The following is a 17,165-nucleotide window of genomic DNA, read 5'->3' as shown; positions in this document are numbered from 1 at the left end:
TATATATTAGGACCAACAAAAACTGATTATATATTGTTGACTATATATTGACATACAAACAGTAAGTCAGAAAATGTATAGGGCGTAAGGAATCCAAAACCTGCGCATTAGCCTAGTATTATAGCATGATGAACCATGAAAAACAAAATAGTGATTATGGTTAAATCTGTTATAAAAATCAGATGGCCAATCTTTGAAAAGAACATAAATCATAATCCATATTTAAGTCAAAACATATGGAGCTCAACTAAATGAATTGAGACACACCCAAATCATACATACAAGTTATTAGCCCAAAACAAAGGCACAGTTTGTGTTCTGAAAGTCCAAAGAAATGACTGTTCCCAATCAAAGAACCTTGAAATATATCAGGCTCGCATAAGCCACTGTACCAAAATGGCAAGCTGTCAATGGTGATGAGTTCCCAAACACAAACAGTTAGTTCAATCGCCTATTTGTCCACTCCACGGACTCAAAAAATGGCGAAAATGGTATAACTTAGCCCCGGTATAAATACCAGCCTAACATGTGCTGGACAACATAAATTCGTCCATCAATAGGAGGACTGCAAACCGTCAAAATGGCGGATATCCCTCAAAGCTCATGGAATAAACAAGTCCCACACAAGTCCCGCACAGTACCTTAGAGTAAAGAGCACACGTTTCTGTTAACCAATCGGCCGAAAATGAGCAAACGGCAAACGATGTTGCTTCATGGCAATGAGTAAGGCACATTATTTTGTGTACCTTATGCTGTATGATGTTGCAATGGCTGTATACATACACAATGAAAGGTGTGTCACGGATCTCTTTATGTTTCAGTTTCAGAAGTGTGTAGGGGACATCTATGGATACACAGTGGCAATAGACCCACAGATGTCACAGCATAGAATGGAATGTCAGCACAGAAGAAATATGTCTTCAGCAAGGTATAGCACTATAGGTGCATGGCTCCATAGGTACATATGTGTATAACAGACTAACAAGAACAATGGTGTCATTCAGCCTAATCATGCATCCCTAATCTATGAAAAGGTCTGATACCCTTGATAAGTGTCACCAGGTTTTTGGAAGCTAACACATCTACAAGCTGTGGTGATTGAGATGACCCATCAACAAATTTCCTCTGTCCATTACAGACATTTGTCCTACAACAGTTATGAATATCTTGTTCTGCATGTCATTGTATAACTTGCACATGATATGTGTTACAAAAGATGCGTGCTTTACATGCATGGGGGGCCTGTTACATATAGGGTGTAGTGCCTATGTTACATACCTGTCTCTCCACTATGTACTGTTTATACCACAGTGATTGTGTAAGTATGTAGAACAAGTAAGACATGTGTTAGTCCTGTCTTGTATATGTGGGAAGTCCAAAGTGGGATCTGACAACTCCCTGTATGCAGCCATACACATCCCCTCCAAAGCATGTATGACACAGATAACACATGTACAGTCTTGACATGGAGTGCATAGAACATGTTATCTACAATCTGTATTGGTTTACCATGGAATGAGTGTGGCTGCTACAGTTGTAAGATATGCCTGTGTAGTGACATAGCAAAGGTGCCATTGCACTCAATGATAAGTGTGATGAGTGCCAAATTCAGTATAACAATGACATTCTGGGATTTACATGCAATACTTTTCTGTGTAGGTTGTACAAAATTGAATGGATCCCCACATCTTACTGACCAATGAAAGTCAAAGTCTACATTACTCTCTGTGTCCATAACTCCATGTGTAATGGCTCAACTGTATGCAGTGTGTAGACACTATCATATTTTCTGGGGGTGAATGACTTCCCAAAGGATAGGCGATCTCTGCTTAACAGAGGCAATCTCTGATTAACATACAAGGCCATGTCAAACACAGAGCTGTTGGACATGCTACACTTAAAGAAATCCCAATCCCTCAGAGCCACACGCTCCAGTGATATAAACCTTGTCATCACAATGAACAAATCATGCTGGAGGGATAGGTTCCTGACCCAGAGACTCCCCAGACTCTGGAATAGACTGCTCATACATGTCAAGCAGAGCACCTCTTTGGCCCTCTTCAAAAGGAACTTGATGATTGGATGGGAGATAGGAAATTCACCCCAGGGATCATGTCAGTCACCCTGCTACACAGGAGTCCAGGGAAGTAAATACTGTGGGAAGAAATAGCCAGGGAATTGTTATGGCTAGGCTTGTATAGGCCCTAGGGCTGATAGCCTAGTACCAACCTATGAACCCATGAATCTATAGTACTGTGCAGTCATTGGTATTTGCTATTTGTCAGTGGCTCTGACAACAACTGAATGTGTGTCTCAGGCCATCCTGGATAACTGTTGGTTCTGTGTGGAATTTAGTGACATCTCCAAATATTCAATCACCTGTTAACATAATCAGATGTCACTGACATTGGCCGTGACTCCAGAGAAGGGAATGGCTAGAAGGGGTACTCTATTAATGATGTCTGGAGAAATCAATTGGTGACTGGCATCATTGTTGCATAGGTCTCCCAGTGCTATCTTCCCAGAATATGACTATCAGACACTTGCCTATCCATCAGTTGACATACCACTCTGTAAATAACCTACAGTTTCAGCAAGGCTTGCTGGCCTAATATTGTCAAACACCTTGTCAGGCCATGGTAGGTGGAGTGAGTCATATTCCCCATCATCCATTGCATAGTCTGACACTCAATGAGGTCCACCAGTTAGGGTAGGTAGGCATGATCTGGCCTTGAGCAAAACAAATGGTGTGTGGTCCAGTGTCAGTAGGTGTACGACATTGTTACTGTTCATATCTATGCTAACTCCTTTCATGGCGTTTCACATCACATGACTCAGAGATTTGGGGACACTGCTTGGCACCTCATGGTAGTTATCCTTTGGAAAAGTAAGTATTGCAGTTACTTAAATCATGTTCCAAGAAGAGAGTCATCCAAGGTGTCTGTACAGAGCACAGACAAACATGCTTGGGAAGTATAATATGTATACCCAGTGAATGTAAGGTGGGGGTTTTACACAGGGATTCTACAGTTGAACACTACCCATGCAGTGTATACTGGAAGGACAAAATTACTTTGTGAAGACTGTGGAAAGCAGGGTAGTCCACAGAATTGATGGGGCCTGCAACTACTAATGCTGGTCTCACCAAAAACACTCTCACATAGGATACCATGCTCCGATACATTTTCTGTTATCACACACAAAACGTTACTACAAAGCTCATGATGAGAAGCTGGACACAGCCTGTTTGTTCATCCACATAGCTCTCCCACATCATGAAAAGCTCTATAGGGTTCACATATCTTTCTCCAGGTAGACGCCTTGATTAGCAACCTGGGCACTCACTTGGCTTTTGCATGCATTATGCCTTCTGTTACAGGGTTGGTGGTATGTCACTATGGAACTGACAAGATGGTGATTAGGAGCACTGCTGCAGCATCACAATATAATGTGGAATGTCCAGTGACATAGATGTCAAGGCTTGCTAAAACAAGCAGCACAGTGGCAGTGATCCATCGTAGATGACAATTTCATAGCAATAGCAAATCATTCATCCTGTCATTCAACAGATTAATGGTGGATATCTGCATGACATGGCTGTGAAGCCTACTGCAGCTGACTGGCCACCTTTGACAAATATGTGTCCACCTGCCACATGTCCTACATATGTTCCACCTGCCACATGTCCTACATATGTCATACTGTGCAGTTATGTACCTGATACTCATGTCTGTGTTCCACATCATGTCACACAACAACCAGTGTGGTGTCTGGTTGCTTGACAGGAATCATATGCTTGTGAGGCCAACATAATGTCAGCAAAGGGCATCTGCATCTTCACTGCAAGGAGTGCCTACAAACACTGTATATCAGGCTGGCAACCCCAAGGGTTTGGCAGCATGACCCTAACTTTGCAGGACCTGCTGGTGAGATGTTGAAAGTGTCACCACCCCTCTACTCCTATGATACACAAACACAACGTGTGGCAGATGTGACTGCATTTCAAACCTTGCTTCCATGCTGTCTCCAACAGCAGTCATTACATATGGAAATGAACATTTTGCCAACATGAGCGGCTCACATCCTGCACCACCTACACCCACCTCACACACCCCTGCATGTGTTCAGCTCCTGAACCAGACACATTCCCAAACAGCAGACACCTCAGAAATTCCTGCCTCTGGAGAGCACAGCACACATAGTATTGCATGCACCACTCTCTCACCGGTCAAACACCTGAGGCAAAACACAAAATCAGATATTTAAGTCATAGATGATTTACATAATGAGCAGTATTAATGTCTGTGTCAACAGACTACATATGGGAAGGATCACAGTTAGCTGTCTGTGGGTTGACACAAAACACCATGCCATGCATTGCAGCAAATTAATTAATATCAGTTAACATAATGTTGCCATTATAGTTCCTGCAGGTGTGTACAACTAGGGATATACATCAATGGACTGTATGCAGACACATGAATGAGCTTAGCCAGTCTGTGGTTCTTGCAGGTATGCAGATACTTTTCAGCTGGAAATTGATGGAAGTCAATAATTGCCTTAGTGTGTGGTGTCATTGTAAGGGGATCTACTACATGTCTGCCTGGGATGACTTGCTCAACAGACATCAATGCTTCACCACTGATGGTCTTCATCTCTCACCCTTGAGATTGGGAGTACTCCCCAAGGCTGCTGATGCCCCCCACAATGCATCTTATATTAACTGTCTGTAGGGAAAACTTTCCAACGAGAACACCATCATTATACAACATCAAGGTTATGCTGCTACATGCTGGAAATGACAACACTGAACCCCACTCTGTGGAAGGTGTCCCCACTTGGAATATGTAGGCATGTGTGCAGCCAAGGACGTCTGGTTCAATGCTGTGGACAGCAACACAGCCATACCAGACTACACATCCTTCCACATGTTCAGATCTCGAAATGACAGTGTGCAAGGTAATATAGGTGGCGTATACATACTTAGTAAGGATAGATACACATCCAGATTTAGTGAAACATGCTGATTTCCTGGAGACACTGCAGGTGCCATGCATGACTGAAAGGGCACATACTCAAGCAATTGCTGGCTACAGGAGCAGCTCCATGAATCCAGACACACGTTGTGCATATTTGGATGCATGTGCATCTATTAAGATATATCATTACACCATGGTTTGCGATGGCATTAAGTGACCACCAACTGTGTTGCTTAGTCATCCTGCAACTCACTTGCCCAAAAGTTAGTCCACATCCTTAACTACAGTGCCCTGGAGCAGTGCAGTGACATCCCCACAACCGGAGCCAATGTAGTGCATAATGGGTTTGCCAGTATGGGTGACCACTGCAGCCCCCCAATGTGAGGTAACTTTAACTGTTATTCTAAGTCTTTTGGTTAAAGCACTTGGGCTTCAGATCAGTTGTTTTACATTAAGAAGGTTTGTGGTCTGCACTGTTCTGGCAGGACAGGTAGCTTACACCCTTCTATGTTGGGAATTGTTGATTGAAGGCTTAGTGTCTGTTATTCTAAAAGTTTATTAGTTCTGGTTTAAGCACGTGGGCTCCAGGCCAGTTATTTTATATTAAGAAGGTTTGTGGTCTGCACTCTTGTGGGAGGAGAGGCTAGATTCTGCCCTTCTGAGATGGGAATTTCTGGTTAAAGGCTTACTGTGCCTGCTTATTTGAACTGTTTTTCTGATATTGGTGCACCTTGTCTTCTGTAGCATAGACTAGATTCTGGCCTGCTGAATCTAGCTTTGTTTGTATAACTGGAACACTAATCCAGGCCACCTTTTTTTGGAGAAGGTTCCCCTGCACCCTAGTGGCAGGAGTGTGTGGTTAGAATTTGTCAGATTGAAGACTGCTGGAACAGGGCTCAGTTTTTAGTTTTTTTACTGGTTAATTGGGTAATTTGTTTAAATCAGTTTGCTCCTTTTCTATTGTTAAAAAACAAAATAAATAAAAATTGCACTTTATTTATCTGCTTTTACTGTAATTGTGTTTCTTACCACTTTATTATTTTATTTTGCTTGTGTCTCATCTTAAAAGTACTCAGTTGTATTATTCTGCTGCAGTTATTACTGCCTGGTAGCCTTATTAAATTGTAACTGTTATTCTAAGCCTTTTGGTTTAAGCACTTGGGCTTCAGACCAGTTGTTTTACATTAAGACAGTTTGTGGACTGCATTGTTGTGGTAACACAGGTAACTTACATCCTTCTAAGTTAGGAATTGCTGACTGAAGGCTTGGTGTCTGTTATTCCAAAAGCGCATTAGTTCTGATTTAAGCACTTGAGCTTCAGGCTAGTTATTTTACATTAAGATGGTTTGTGGTCTGCACTCTTGTGGGAAAAAAGGCTAGATTCTGCCCTTCTGAGCTAGGATGTTCTGGTTAAAGGCTTATTGTGCCTGCTTATTTGATCTGTTTCTTTCTGAAATTTGTGTGCCTTGTTTGCTGTAGCCCAGAAGTTAGTAGTTTATTGTCCATTTTGGGCTAATTTCTATCTCTTTCATTTCCCTGATGTAAAAAATGCATTTGCGTGTTTTTGCGTGCTGGGCTGCGCTGGTTAGCTAGGGTTAAACTATTCCCGGCTCCACAAAGTCTACTCTTCAATTTTTTTCCATTGGAACTAGACAAACTTTCAAGTTAAGCACTCAAATCATTCACTTCACAGCCCAGCACTTGCTCAAAACTCATAGCAAGCACTAATTAACCCTAGTACTAGACACTCTATACTGTCCAGAAGGACAAGGCTCTCTATTCGCCCCTACCAGCCCATCAGTAAAACAGCTCATTTTACCTATTCAGACATGTCCAAAGGGCAGTTTCAGGTGTACTCTCCATTTTGGGCTAATTTCTATCTCTTTCATTTCCCTGATGTAAAAAATGCATTTGCGTGTTTTTGCGTGCTGGGCTGCGCTGGTTAGCTAGGGTTAAACTATTCCCGGCTCCACAAAGTCTACTCTTCAATTTTTTTCCATTGGAACTAGACAAACTTTCAAGTTAAGCACTCAAATCATTCACTTCACAGCCCAGCACTTGCTCAAAACTCATAGCAAGCACTAATTAACCCTAGTACTAGACACTCTATACTGTCCAGAAGGACAAGGCTCTCTATTCGCCCCTACCAGCCCATCAGTAAAACAGCTCATTTTACCTATTCAGACATGTCCAAAGGGCAGTTTCAGGTGTACTCTCCAGTCCAACTGGTGAATCTGGGCATTTTGAAGCAATATTACAACTGCCTCATGTATACAGACAACCCTCTCCTCCTTCCACCAAACACTAATATATGCAAGAGATGCAATTATACAGCCAAACTGGAGGCAAAGCTCTCTCAACCCAAGACTGGAACTGACAGTCAAGAGGAGAAGGAAAATACTTGCAACACACCACCAGTCTCACATAGACCTACTAAACCAACACCAGCAAATAACACATAAATGCACGAAAACATACTAGGAGGCTCTAAAAAAAAATCTGCAAAAGCAACAGAGACCTCCAAAGCAGACACCCAAGCAACCTCAACACCCCATCACAAACCATGAACACATACTTCACATAATCACTGTGCCACGCAATCACAGCCCTTAAGGCAAAATAACATACCCAACACACTAGTAATAGGTGACTCTATAGCCGGGCACACTGCTGTCCCACTAACTAGGCTGGACAAGGAGAAGGTTACAGTTAGTTGACTGTCGGGTGCCAGGATCTGCCACATAACACAAGCACTCAGGTCACTCCAGAACAAGTAAAAATACGACTCTAGCATTGACCATGTTGGTGTGAATGACCTGAGCTGTACCTCCCTGGACTACATGAAAAGAGACATGGAAGAGCTCTCTGATCACATAGCCCAGTTTGGTATGACCCTGACCCTGAGTAGCATCCTGCCCTCACTAAGAATGATGCCACAGAATAAAAAAATGATCAATTTCAACAAATGGCTAAGTTTCTGGTGTCATTCAAAGGGGATCCAGTATCTGTTCACCTGGGATGACATGCTCAACAAGCCACGTTGCTTCGCAAGAGATGGCTTGCACCTGTCACCCTTAGACTTTCAAATACTGGCCATGGCTTTTGCTGCCCCCATAATGCCTTTTTTAGGCAAAGCTCAAAAGACAAACCCACCACTGTAAATAGAACAAGTAACCAAAAACTAAGGGTAATGCTATTCAACGCCAGAAGTTAAAACCTCAAAATGCATGCACTTGAGGCACTCCTCAGTATGGAGAACATCGATATCTGTGCAGTAACAGAAACCTGGTTTAAGGCTCCAGAGAGCACCCCAGCACTACTAGCCTATAACTCATACCATACTTTTCGGCCACAGAACCTGGACAGAAACACAAAAGGTGGGGGTGTATCCATATTCATCAAGGATACCCACACCTCCAAGTTAGTGACACAGCACAATGCCTCAGAGATCATCCATGTGCAACTAACAATGGGCAAAACTGAAATTCAAATTGTAGCTTGCTACAGATCACTCACCATGACCCAGGAACCCCATTCTGCATTTCTGGAGACACTGGAAAATATGAAGGTCCTACCAAATGCCCTAATATTGGGTGATTTCAATTACCCAAACATTAACTGGGAGAACTACTCAAGTACTAACTCCCTTGCCCAACGCTTCCTAGAATTTATAAACTGGAATGCCCTGGATCAACTGGTCAACACCCCCACCAGAGGTGACAACATATTGGACCTGGTCATCACCAACATGGGCGACCAGTGTTCTACACTGGAGGTCAACCCCTCACTGGTTAGATCAGACCATAGACTAATCACTCTGGATATCCACATTCTGCCTCACCCCCAATCAAGGAAACCACCATGGAAAACTTTTCAAAAGCAAACTTCACGTTATTTAAGACCGAGGTGGAATGGTTCACAGCCCCCATGCTAAAGGACAATGCTGTCCAAGCTGCTGAATCCCTTACAAAGGCACTCTATGAGCACCTGCAAGAATGCATGGATCATGCTATCAAGCAAAACCAGGACTCACTCCTCCAAGAAAAGGAAACCAGTCTGATGGGCCCCTGCCATAAATAAGCTATACAATAGAAGGAGGAAACTAGTACAGAAAAGAGTAAAATCCCAAGAAGGAAAGACATCCCTGATCAGTATCAGCAAGAAACTGCAATCCTTCATTAAATCATCCAAGGCTAGCTTCAAAAGAAAAATTGCCAATGACTCCGAAGATAACCACAAAGCGTTCTTTAGCTATGGCAAGAACCTAAGTGGAAACTCTCAGATCTGCTCTGAGTTAGTGAAGAATGGCACAAAATACACTGAACCGACTGATATTGCCAAAATTCTGGTAGACAGGTTTAGTGCAAACTTCACTTCCCTCTCACCCCCTAAAGAGCCCATAACCATACCAGAAGAATGTAGAGCCCTGGCAATCATTGACACAGAGGTTAAAACAGCCCTATCTAAATCCAAAAACACAGCTTCAATGGGACCGGATGATGTCCCAGGCTGTGTCTTACATGAGCTCCAAAATGAATTAACCCCTCACCTAAACACACTGTTCAAACTCAGCCTCTCTACAGGCTACATACCCATAGAGTGGCACACAGCAACAGTTATCCCACTCCACACAGGTGGAGCCACAATTGACCCCAGGAACTATTGCCCTATAAGCCTGACTAGCCTGGTCTGCAAGGCTATGGAGTGCATCATCATGGAACTCATTAACAGAGACATTGGGAATCTCCAAACATTGGACCCTACTCAATTTGGCTTTGTTAAGGGCAGATCATGCTGCCTAAACCTGGTGTACTTCTTTGAGACAGTTACCAAGGCTTTAGATGAGAGAAAGGAGATCCACACAGCCTACCTAGACCTCACAAAGGCTTTCAACACCATTCACCATTCTGGTATTATAGACAAGCTCACCAGCCTGAACATAAACCCCTATGTCATGAGATGGATTGCCAATTGGCTCACTGATAGAACCCACATGGTGAGAGTTGCAGGGTCTATGTCCGACTCTATACTGGTTACAAGTGGCATTCCCCCAGGGCTCAGTCCTGGGATCCCTCCTGTTCGGTATATACTTCTCAGAAGTACAGGCAAGCACAGGAGGACTATGACTGACCAAGTTTGCAGACGACTGTAAACTGGGGGTCATAATTGACTCTATGGTAGATACAGACATCCTCCAGAAGGGTCTCACTGAGACGGATACCTGGTGTCAAAATCATGGCCTCAAGCCAAATGCCAAAAAGTGCATAGTCATCCTCTTTGGAAAAGACAAAGTACCTGCAAACTACCACATACATGGTAGTCCCCTAAATACAGAAAATGTAATAAGGGATCTGGGGACCCAAGTAGATAGTAATCTCTCCTTTGATAATCATATTGCCAAGGTGGTTAGAATACCCTTCTGTGTGGCCCACCTAATCACAAAAGGGTTTGCATCTAGAACAAAAGAGGTTATTGTGCCCCTCTACTCATCACTCATCAGACCCATCATAGAGTACAACGCCCCATTTGTGATGTACCTTACAAGACACCTGCAACAGCTGGAAAGACCACAGAAGTACCTCACCAAGAGGATTACTGGCCTCAAACAGATGTCCTATGCAGCCCAACTGAAGAAACTAAAGCTGAACTCAGTTTCATACCGCTTACTCAGAGGTGATCTCTGCCTGACATACAAGGCCATGTCAAACCCAGAATTGATGGACATGCTCCACCTAAAAAAAAAAAAAAAACAAATCCCCAAGAGCCACACGCTGTAGGGATCTAAACCTCACCACAATGATAAATAGGATGTGCTGGAGGGATAGTTTCCTTTCCCAGAGTGTCCCCATGCTTTGGAACAAAATTCCAGTGTACATTAAGCAGACCCCCCCTCACTAACACTCTTCAAGAGAAACCTTGACGAGTGGAAGGGAAACAGAAAATTTACCCCGGGGATCACTGCAGTGGCTCTGCTGGACAGAGATACAGGGAACTAATGGCTCTGCTGGACAGAGGCACAGGGAGCTAATCTATGGGGGCAGTGAAAGCCAACACATTCTGACTAGGCTTATAGATGCCCTCGGGCAGATAGCCTAGTACTTACCTATGAACCTATGAACAGTATGGTCCCTTACAAAGAAACCTCACGTCTTCAGTATCTGTTAAATGGGGATCCTCTAAAATCAGTGTCGTTGTTGCCTGTTGCATATAGACTACTCAGAGGTGATCTCTGCCTTGCATACAGGTCAATGTGTGACTCTGCCTGATTGTAAATGCTGCATATCTGAAGGTGGCATGGTACATGGATTAATCAGTCTAAGGACCTTAACCCTAGTATGTGATGTTAGTAACACATGGTGGGAGAGGTCTGTCTAGCAGACTTTAACACATCTTTTAAACAGAACGCTGCATAATGGCAAACAGCGCACCTCAGTGTACCTCATCACATGCCATCTGTATGACTGGCTGTGTGATCATCATTTTACCACTGGGCTTCTGCCTATGTCACTCTTGGACTAGGGCAATATGTGCTGATCATGTAAATAAGGGAATAACGTTTTTTTAGGATTATGAGGACTGTATGGACATTCAGCTAGGGAAGTTCTAACATCCTATATTTCTATAAGCTGATGTAAAATGCTCTAACAGCCACACATACAAACATGGCTACATTGAGGATAACAGCACTTCCAATTACTGCTCACAGGAAATGCCATAGCAAACACATAGTGCAAGTTGGCTGTATGTAGATTAGCACACTTACCTATCTAATGTTACACACTATAGATCACAGTACATGATGCATGCAACATACCTCATGTCTGCTATTACTATATCTTTAGGACATATTATGCTTGATGACATCAGCAGGACTAGTTGTGGCCAGGCATTTGTAGGCCCACATTGCCTTCTACAAATAAATACTGCAAAACCCTACCTCTTTCTAAGTTTGTGAAGTAATCATATTTATACTCTGCAGGCATACATACACATACAAAGTGGCCTGGAGTCAGATTAAAACACCTACGTATCTAGTCTTACATACTATAGATCACAGTACTTATATCATGTGCCACAGCTTGAATCTGACATTAAAATGGCAGCTGGTTGTCTTAAGGTAGAAGAAATCATCAGGCCTTGTAGAAAGGGATAGATTGGAAGCCAGCTGCAACTTACAGGGCCAAAAACTACAGAACAATTGCTGTTTGATAGCCAATGAGGGTTTCCTCAGTTGTTTTGCAGAGGGATACATGCACACACCAAGTGGCTTGGAGTGAGATTAGAAACCTTACCTATCTAGTCTTACATATTATAGATCACAGTTCTTATCACATGTACCACATCTGACGTCTGTTTTATACATGATTGCCAGCAAACGTTTTGTGGATTAAACAAACTAGGCTTGTGTTGAACAGCATCTGTGGCCTGCAGAGTGATATTGCTTCATACTTTTATCTGCTGCTAGCATCCTAGCAGTCAGATAACTGTTATTTTTCCTAGCTATGTATCTACAGTTACCAGTATGGCCATATGTGGCTGTTTGCACTTGGATGGGCAAGTGTGTGGGCAGGAACAATGTACCCTGTCCATGCATGCAAAGACAGTATTATACATTACACCACCTGTTTACCTATTGCTGTATGTGTGGTGACATTCAGCAGGCACAGGGGTCTGTAGGTAAGTGCATTATGTACTGTTGAGCCCTTACTTTAATTCCTTTGAGCAACATTATAGATGTGTGATAGAGAAGCTTTACTTACCATTATTGTATGTAGGACAGTACAGATATCAACACATATATTTATGTATATAACAGGAATGTATATATAAATGTAGCTGTGTGTGTGTATGATATGCATATGTGTTATGTAGATATATGGGAGAGACTGAGATGCAAGTTTTACACACACACACATATATATATATATATATATATATATATATATATATATATATATATTTTTTATATATATATATATATATATAAGTATATATAGGTATATATCTATTTGAAATACATAGAGATAGATATACTATCTGTGAGAGAGTGAGAGAGATAGTGACAGATGGATATGTGTACATATATGTTTGTATGTATACACATATCTATACATTACAGGTCATTTTGATCAAGGGGCAACAGAATTGCTCTCAATTTAACTAAGTGTGTGAGCATGCCCAGTGGGACTGTCAGTACTTATAAAGTGATTCTGGCCCACACCTACCTGTACTCTAATCTGGGATTTTGTGTGTTACAGACAATGACATCTGCCCCTGTTTCTGCAGTACTGCACTTCACTCAAATTGTCCATGGCATTCTCCAGCTGTCTGATGTAATTAGTATGTGACAGAGGTGCATACTGTTACACCACACACAGACTGACAGTCTTAAACACCAACATAATAATACCTCACATCCAAAAGATGTGGATACTTCCAGACATGAATCATCAACACCATCACCCATGCTAATTGCCCTAGTCCACTGAACCACACAAGCTACCAGACAGAGAGGAGTCATTCTTCACATAATCAACAGCATTAATGTGTACATTGTTATTCCTGTGTTAATTGAAACATACAATGTATGATCAATTTCTATGTTACTGCCCTGAAATTGTCTGGACTTCTGATATACCATTGCTGAGTTACTGTTGGGAGCACTGCTGTGTTGGGGGTGGTGGAAGAACATCACAAGTTCTGTTGGGCTACACAGTAGTCCAAATATCATGTGGCCCTACTGTTTAACATCTCCCATGACTGATGTAGTGAATATTCCATCCATGCGGATTAGTGAATATTATAGAACACATACTAGTGGACTTGGTATCTGTAATCCCATGTGAATGTTACTTCTATCTAAATAGCCCACTATATTTACTTGCATGAATGCAGCAGATTCATACATGTAATACAATACCATAGTAATCCTTATAAGTACTGTGTTGGTTAGAGATTTACCTTGCGAATGCAGCACTTGAGATCAGGGCTGACTCTGTCTGATGCAAGCAGTACACAGACAATACATAGATAGTCACAGGTTGTGTGGGTTGCCTGGAAACAATTTTAATATATGCATGTGAGTAGTAGTAGTAAGGTGTCAGCCTCTAGGTCCGTAAGTTGTCAGTGAATGTGCTATGTGTTGTCTCTCAGCCAAAGCCAGGTAGTACTGAGCATGCCTATGTCTGCCTACAAGGACATCATCAGGCAGTTTCCTCCTCTAAGTCTTCCTATGATTGGGTCTGTGGTGACCAAGACACTGGTGGGGCACTGTGTATCTTTTCCCTTTGCTGATCCTGCTGCAGCTGTTTCCACAGGATCATATTGTGTAGCATAGCACATACTGTGAACATATGTGCACATGTGGCTGGTGAGTACTACAGGGCTCCACCAGATAAACTGAGGCACCAGAACTGCGATTTCAGAAACCCAAACACATGCTCTATGATGTTCCTAGATTGTGCATGTGCCTCATTATGGCGTTCTTCTGTGGGTGTGTGTACATTTCTGATAGGTGTCATCAACAACAGTTCCAGTGCATAGCCTGCATTCACCAGTAAATGAACATGTGGGATGTCCCTCTAGCAAACATCTGGTACAGCTGTGATGCATGCCAGATATGGGAACTGTGATAATGGCAAGGGCTGCCAGCACACACCTTCATGATAATCCCCTGGTCATTGCACACTACCTGGCAGTTGATGGATTGATACCCCTTGCGGTTGGCGTAGATTCTACCCTCTTCACTGCATGGTGACTTGATTTGTACATGAGTGCAATTTATGGCACCCAGTACTTCAGGGTAGTGTGCTACATGGTAAAAGTGTTGCATATTGCTGGTCCTCATCTCAGTGGTGAGGGGAAAAACATGTGCTCACTGGCATGTGGTAGCATGGCATCCAAGAACTGGTGGAGCACACTGGATGCAGATGCCTGTAAGACCCCCATCATGTCCCCAATTTGTCTTTGGAAAATATCTGTAGCTACTACCCTAAGGGCTACCCATACCTTTGTTTCCACTGGGATGGGCTCCCCTCTGTTCACTCTGGGTTTGAGTTGAGGGCGGCAGAGCTCTGTGAGTTCTTGTAGTATGTCCCTGTCCACCCCGTAGCACTCTACAATCTCCAGCTCATGTAGCTCCTGGAAGGTTACCCTTGGCCTGAACACTCTTCTCCTTCTCTGTCTAGGCCTATTGTCAACAGCAGCAGTATTGACTTCAGCCTCTAGCACATACAGTTGTAGCAGACCTGCAGAAGCCCCTAGCATTTTCTCATTTAAAATTCCCTAGTGTGTACTCCAGTGTTCCAGAGTATGGGGAAAAATTAGAATGTAGGCTGTATGCATACTTTCTACAGCTCTGCTGTAGGTGCAGAATGTGTGACTGGCTAACTATGATGCATTCCACCTCTCTACAATATAATGAACTTAATTTACTGGCCCTGGTTCAGTCCATGGAGTCGCTCACAGCGCCATGGCATGCAGCATAGCTCAAACAAGGGTCAAAATTAATTGAATACATCCAGTTTACTAACTGAATACATCCAGTTTTGAGACTCACTCAGCAAGGTGGTGCATGACACAAACATGTGCACTGAAGCTTAAAAAAGCTTAGAAGTCAGTGAACACCCCCTTGATGTAAGCTACATCTTGTGTAAACATCAACATTAAATCAATACATTTAGAGGAAAACTTATATCCACTAAATATTTTATTTAAGTATGTTCAGCTAATTGAGTTGAAGGCTTTCTCTATGTCTAGACTAATGATTGAAGGTTTTTTGTTTTAATTGCAATGTCAATCAAAGTTAGTAATTTAATGATGTTGTTCTGAACTTTCTTATGTAGTATAAATCCTGTTTGATCATATTCTATTAAGTTAGGCGTTATAGTATTTAATCTCTTGGCTAATATGGACATAAGAGTTTGTAGTTAATATTTAACAAAGAAATAGTATGATAGGAGATACATTTTTGAGGATCCTTGCCTTTTTTTAAGATGGGAGTAATTAGAGAGAAGGATGATTTTGATTCTAGCCGGAAATACAATTTGTGCTTTAAGGGATTTTATTAAAGAATTACATCGTTTTCTTTTGGAAATCACTGAAGAAGTGTAATCATTATCAAAACAAATATTTGTCCCATTTATTTTGACAGAAGGATTTGCTCAGGCAGTTTTGAACACCGAGTCCTTGTCCTGAGTGGATAGAAATCTGACTATTATGGATGTGGGAGTGGAAGAAATACTTACAGATGAGGCTTTAGATAAACAACAGTGACCTCTTTCAATACCAAATGAAAGAGATCCTGGTAAATTTAAAGCCTTTGGTAAGCAGTTATTTAAGAATTGCACCATGTATATTCCCTTCCTTTCTTTCAGGCACTCCATAAATTCTTATATTATTCCTCCTTGATCTACTTTCCAAATCATCCACTTTCTCTAAAAGTAAAGTATTCTGCTTTAGTAAAAATTCAGTGTTACTTTTATTCTCAGTCAGCCTGCCATCCATATCATTTACAGCTTCTTCAATGGAGGATATTTGATCAGAATATTTCTTAGTTACCTCATTAAGTAAGTCCAGTTGTTTTTTGCTGTCCTGCTTTATGTTGTCAATTTTGTTTTCCAGCTTGTCCAATTTAATCAAAAGTTTGTGAATATTTGTAATAATAGATTTTAATTCATTTTTTATCACACTGTCATGATGTGAGTTTTTTCAGTTACTCATGACTGCAAAAACCTGTTGAAGAACTTCTGACATGAATAATACATAAGGAAAAAGAAAAACAATATACTAATACTTGTTATTTTTCACAGAAATCCACAAAAATTGTGATGAATAGACTCTATGAACAGAATTAGATCAGTTTTCTTTCACAAAAAGAGTATAATTTCCTGTCAGAATAATAAAGAAAAGGCAGAGCTAAAAATTAGAGCTGTTAGCTGTTTGGCATCTTAGGCATGCCCTCTCTTGCATTTTTTTCTAAGAGACAAAGATGAGCATTATATATATATAGTCTGCTGCTGTGAGAGGGGCTCTTTCCATGGGGAGAGGTATGCTGAGAGCATGTTTAAAACTTTATGGAATTAAGTTTATTTTAACAGATAAATTATAAATATGTGGTAAGGGCTTCAAGAAAATAGTGACAATAAATTATAAATGCATGCTAAGAGCTTGGACAGAATAATGGCA

The sequence above is a fragment of the Protopterus annectens genome, chromosome 8.part1, assembly GCF_019279795.1.
Source record: "Protopterus annectens isolate FY-2018-M chromosome 8.part1, PAN1.0, whole genome shotgun sequence".
Taxonomy (NCBI): domain Eukaryota; kingdom Metazoa; phylum Chordata; order Ceratodontiformes; family Protopteridae; genus Protopterus; species Protopterus annectens.
Note: the sequence above shows the minus strand (reverse complement) of the source record.